Here is a 5,000-nt window from a genome sequence, read left to right as displayed (position 1 = left end):
GGGTTTTCTTTCTTACTTATATAATGTACTGGCGATTAGATTGGCTGGTCTTTAAATAGCCCTCTCTTTGCTGCTGTCTTCGCTTACGGCCATACCAACCTGGCTATGCCCGATCTCGTCTGATCTCGGAAGCTAAGCAGGTTTGGGCCTGGTTAGTACTTGGATGGGAGACCGCCTGGGAATACCAGGTGCTGTAAGCTTTTTGGACATTTTTCACTTAGTATATAATAATTTTGCCAAAAAATAGAGTCAATGCCCGATCTCTGAATATTAACAGGTTTGGGCCTGGTTAGTACATGGATGGGAGACTGCCTGGGAATACCAGGTGCTGTAAGCTTTTTGGACATTTTTCACTTAGTATATAATAATTTTGCCAAAAAATAGAGTCAATGCCCGATCTCTGAATCTTAGCAGGTTTAGGTCTGGTTAGCACTTTGATGAGAGACTGCCTGGGAATACCAGGTGCTTTAATCTCTTTAAAAAATTTCACGAATTATATAATAATCTTTCATTTAAAAAAAAAAAAAAAAAAAAAAAAAAAAAAAAAAGAGTCAATGCCCGATCTCTGAATCTTAGCAGGTTTAGGTATGGTTAGCACTTTGATGAGAGACTGCCTAGGAATACCAGGTGCTGTAAGCTTTTGGGTTTTCTTTCCTACTTATATAATGTACTGGCGATTAGATTGGCTGGTCTTTAAATAGCCCTCTCTTTGCAGCAGTCTTTGCTTACGGCCATACCAACCTGGCTATGCCCGATCTCGTCTGATCTCGGAAGCTAAGCAGGTTTGAGCCTGGTTAGTACTTGGATGGGAGACCGCCTGGGAATACCAGGTGCTGTAAGCTTTTTGGACATTTTTCACTTAGTATATAATAATTTTGCCAAAAAATAGAGTCAATGCCCGATCTCTGAATATTAGCAGGTTTGGGCCTGGTTAGTACATGGATGGGAGACTGCCTGGGAATACGAGGTGCTGTAAGCTTTTTGGACATTTTTCACTTAGTATATAATAATTTTGCCAAAAAATAGAGTCAATGCCCGATCTCTGAATATTAACAGGTTTGGGCCTGGTTAGTACATGGATGGGAGACTGCCTGGGAATACCAGGTGCTGTAAGCTTTTTGGACATTTTTCACTTAGTATATAATAATTTTGCCAAAAAATAGAGTCAATGCCCGATCTCTGAATCTTAGCAGGTTTAGGTATGGTTAGCACTTTGATGAGAGACTGCCTAGGAATATCAGGTGCTTTAAGCTTTTGGGTTTTCTTTCCTACTTATATAATGTACTGGCGATTAGATTGGCTGGTCTTTAAATAGCCCTCTCTTTGCTGCTGTCTTCGCTTACGGCCATACCAACCTGGCTATGCCCGATCTCGTCTGATCTCGGAAGCTAAGCAGGTTTGGGCCTGGTTAGTACTTGGATGGGAGACCGCCTGGGAATACCAGGTGCTGTAAGCTTTTTGGACATTTTTCACTTAGTATATAATAATTTTGCCAAAAAATAGAGTCAATGCCCGATCTCTGAATATTAACAGGTTTGGGCCTGGTTAGTACATGGATGGGAGACTGCCTGGGAATACCAGGTGCTGTAAGCTTTTTGGACATTTTTCACTTAGTATATAATAATTTTGCCAAAAAATAGAGTCAATGCCCGATCTCTGAATATTAGCAAGGTTTAGGTCTGGTTAGCACTTTGATGAGAGACTGCCTGGGAATACCAGGTGCTTTAATCTCTTTGGAAAATTTCACGAATTATATAATAATCTTTCATTTAAAAAAAAAAAAAAAAAAAAAAAGAGTCAATGCCCGATCTCTGAATCTTAGCAGGTTTAGGTATGGTTAGCACTTTGATGAGAGACTGCCTAGGAATACCAGGTGCTTTAAGCTTTTGGGTTTTCTTTCCTACTTATATAATGTACTGGCGATTAGATTGGCTGGTCTTTAAATAGCCCTCTCTTTTCTGCTGTCTTCGCTTACGGCCATACCAACCTGGCTATGCCCGATCTCGTCTGATCTCGGAAGCTAAGCAGGTTTGGGCCTGGTTAGTACTTGGATGGGAGACCGCCTGGGAATACCAGGTGCTGTAAGCTTTTTGGACATTTTTCACTTAGTATATAATAATTTTGCCAAAAAATAGAGTCAATGCCCGATCTCTGAATATTAGCAGGTTTGGGCCTGGTTAGTACATGGATGGGAGACTGCCTGGGAATACCAGGTGCTTTAATCTGTTTGAAAAATTTCACGAATTATATAATAATCTTTCATTAAAAAAAAAAAAAAAAAAAAAATAGAGTCAATGCCCGATCTCTGAATATTAACAGGTTTGGGCCTGGTTAGTACATGGATGGGAGACTGCCTGGAAATACCAGGTGCTGTAAGCTTTTTGGACATTTTTCACTTAGTATATAATAATTTTGCCAAAAAATAGAGTCAATGCCCGATCTCTGAATATTAACAGGTTTGGGCCTGGTTAGTACATGGATGGGAGACTGCCTGGGAATACCAGGTGCTGTAAGCTTTTTGGACATTTTTCACTTAGTATATAATAATTTTGCCAAAAAATAGAGTCAATGCCCGATCTCTGAATCTTAGCAGGTTTAGGTCTGGTTAGCACTTTGATGAGAGACTGCCTGGGAATACCAGGTGCTTTAATCTCTTTGGAAAATTTCACGAATTATATAATAATCTTTCATTTAAAAAAAAAAATAAAATAAAAAGAGTCAATGCCCGATCTCTGAATCTTAGCAGGTTTAGGTATGGTTAGCACTTTGATGAGAGACTGCCTAGGAATACCAGGTGCTATAAGCTTTTGGGTTTTCTTTCCTACTTATATAATGTACTGGCGATTAGATTGGCTGGTCTTTAAATAGCCCTCTCTTTGCTGCTGTCTTCGCTTACGGCCATACCAACCTGGCTATGCCCGATCTCGTCTGATCTCGGAAGCTAAGCAGGTTTGGGCCTGGTTAGTACATGGATGGGAGACTGCCTGGGAATACCAGGTGCTTTAATCTGTTTGAAAAATTTCACGAATTATATAATAATCTTTCATTAAAAAAAAAAAAAAAAAAAAATAGAGTCAATGCCCGATCTCTGAATATTAGCATGTTTGGGCCTGGTTAGTACATGGATGGGAGACTGCCTGGGAATACCAGGTGCTGTAAGCTTTTTGGACATTTTTCACTTAGTATATAATAATTTTGCCAAAAAATAGAGTCAATGCCCGATCTCTGAATATTAACAAGTTTGGGCCTGGTTAGTACATGGATGGGAGACTGCCTGGGAATACCAGGTGCTGTAAGCTTTTTGGACATTTTTCACTTAGTATATAATAATTTTGCCAAAAAATAGAGTCAATGCCCGATCTCTGAATCTTAGCAGGTTTAGGTATGGTTAGCACTTTGATGAGAGACTGCCTAGGAATACCAGGTGCTTTAAGCTTTTGGGTTTTCTTTCTTACTTATATAATGTACTGGCGATTAGATTGGCTGGTCTTTAAATAGCCCTCTCTTTGCTGCTGTCTTCGCTTACGGCCATACCAACCTGGCTATGCCCGATCTCGTCTGATCTCGGAAGCTAAGCAGGTTTGGGCCTGGTTAGTACTTGGATGGGAGACCGCCTGGGAATACCAGGTGCTGTAAGCTTTTTGGACATTTTTCACTTAGTATATAATAATTTTGCCAAAAAATAGAGTCAATGCCCGATCTCTGAATATTAACAGGTTTGGGCCTGGTTAGTACATGGATGGGAGACTGCCTGGGAATACCAGGTGCTGTAAGCTTTTTGGACATTTTTCACTTAGTATATAATAATTTTGCCAAAAAATAGAGTCAATGCCCGATCTCTGAATCTTAGCAGGTTTAGGTCTGGTTAGCACTTTGATGAGAGACTGCCTGGGAATACCAGGTGCTTTAATCTCTTTGGAAAATTTCACGAATTATATAATAATCTTTCATTTAAAAAAAAAAAAAAAAAAAAAAAAGAGTCAATGCCCGATCTCTGAATCTTAGCAGGTTTAGGTATGGTTAGCACTTTGATGAGAGACTGCCTAGGAATACCAGGTGCTTTAAGCTTTTGGGTTTTCTTTCCTACTTATATAATGTACTGGCGATTAGATTGGCTGGTCTTTAAATAGCCCTCTCTTTGCAGCAGTCTTTGCTTACGGCCATACCAACCTGGCTATGCCCGATCTCGTCTGATCTCGGAAGCTAAGCAGGTTTGGGCCTGGTTAGTACTTGGATGGGAGACCGCCTGGGAATACCAGGTGCTGTAAGCTTTTTGGACATTTTTCACTTAGTATATAATAATTTTGCCAAAAAATAGAGTCAATGCCCGATCTCTGAATATTAGCAGGTTTGGGCCTGGTTAGTACATGGATGGGAGACTGCCTGGGAATACCAGGTGCTTTAATCTGTTTGAAAAATTTCACGAATTATATAATAATCTTTCATTAAAAAAAAAAAAAAAAAAAAATAGAGTCAATGCCCGATCTCTGAATATTAACAGGTTTGGGCCTGGTTAGTACATGGATGGGAGACTGCCTGGGAATACCAGGTGCTGTAAGCTTTTTGGACATTTTTCACTTAGTATATAATAATTTTGCCAAAAAATAGAGTCAATGCCCGATCTCTGAATCTTAGCAGGTTTAGGTATGGTTAGCACTTTGATGATAGACTGCCTAGGAATACCAGGTGCTTTAAGCTTTTGGGTTTTCTTTCCTACTTATATAATGTACTGGCGATTAGATTGGCTGGTCTTTAAATAGCCCTCTCTTTGCTGCTGTCTTCGCTTACGGCCATACCAACCTGGCTATGCCCGATCTCGTCTGATCTCGGAAGCTAAGCAGGTTTGGGCCTGGTTAGTACTTGGATGGGAGACCGCCTGGGAATACCAGGTGCTGTAAGCTTTTTGGACATTTTTCACTTAGTATATAATAATTTTGCCAAAAAATAGAGTCAATGCCCGATCTCTGAATATTAACAGGTTTGGGCCTGGTTAGTACATG

The 5,000-nt window shown here is 40.0% G+C and overlaps 8 non-coding genes across 8 annotated transcripts; all 8 read left to right on the top strand.

The window, feature by feature from the left end:
- Positions 1-81: 81 nt before the first annotated feature.
- On the top strand, positions 82-200 carry LOC128007744 (5S ribosomal RNA). The gene has a single exon (XR_008179494.1). It is a non-coding gene; the product is annotated as a 5S ribosomal RNA (ribosomal RNA).
- A 523-nt stretch (positions 201-723) lies between these two features.
- Positions 724-842, top strand: LOC127999315 (5S ribosomal RNA). The gene has a single exon (XR_008172135.1). It is a non-coding gene; the product is annotated as a 5S ribosomal RNA (ribosomal RNA).
- Positions 843-1,337: 495 nt separating this feature from the next.
- Positions 1,338-1,456, top strand: LOC128007743 (5S ribosomal RNA). The gene has a single exon (XR_008179493.1). It is a non-coding gene; the product is annotated as a 5S ribosomal RNA (ribosomal RNA).
- Positions 1,457-1,969: 513 nt separating this feature from the next.
- Positions 1,970-2,088, top strand: LOC128007742 (5S ribosomal RNA). The gene has a single exon (XR_008179492.1). It is a non-coding gene; the product is annotated as a 5S ribosomal RNA (ribosomal RNA).
- Positions 2,089-2,890: 802 nt separating this feature from the next.
- LOC128006194 (5S ribosomal RNA) lies at positions 2,891-3,009 on the top strand. Its single transcript, XR_008178824.1, has one exon. It is a non-coding gene; the product is annotated as a 5S ribosomal RNA (ribosomal RNA).
- A 511-nt stretch (positions 3,010-3,520) lies between these two features.
- LOC128007741 (5S ribosomal RNA) lies at positions 3,521-3,639 on the top strand. Its single transcript, XR_008179491.1, has one exon. It is a non-coding gene; the product is annotated as a 5S ribosomal RNA (ribosomal RNA).
- A 513-nt stretch (positions 3,640-4,152) lies between these two features.
- Positions 4,153-4,271, top strand: LOC128007740 (5S ribosomal RNA). Its single transcript, XR_008179490.1, has one exon. It is a non-coding gene; the product is annotated as a 5S ribosomal RNA (ribosomal RNA).
- Positions 4,272-4,782: 511 nt separating this feature from the next.
- On the top strand, positions 4,783-4,901 carry LOC128007739 (5S ribosomal RNA). The gene has a single exon (XR_008179489.1). It is a non-coding gene; the product is annotated as a 5S ribosomal RNA (ribosomal RNA).
- The last annotated feature ends 99 nt before the right edge of the window (positions 4,902-5,000 follow it).

The sequence above is a fragment of the Carassius gibelio genome, chromosome B22 (genome assembly GCF_023724105.1).
Source record: "Carassius gibelio isolate Cgi1373 ecotype wild population from Czech Republic chromosome B22, carGib1.2-hapl.c, whole genome shotgun sequence".
Taxonomy (NCBI): domain Eukaryota; kingdom Metazoa; phylum Chordata; class Actinopteri; order Cypriniformes; family Cyprinidae; genus Carassius; species Carassius gibelio.
The sequence above is the reverse complement of the archived record's forward strand: the minus strand, read 5'-3'. Positions and strand labels throughout refer to the sequence as shown.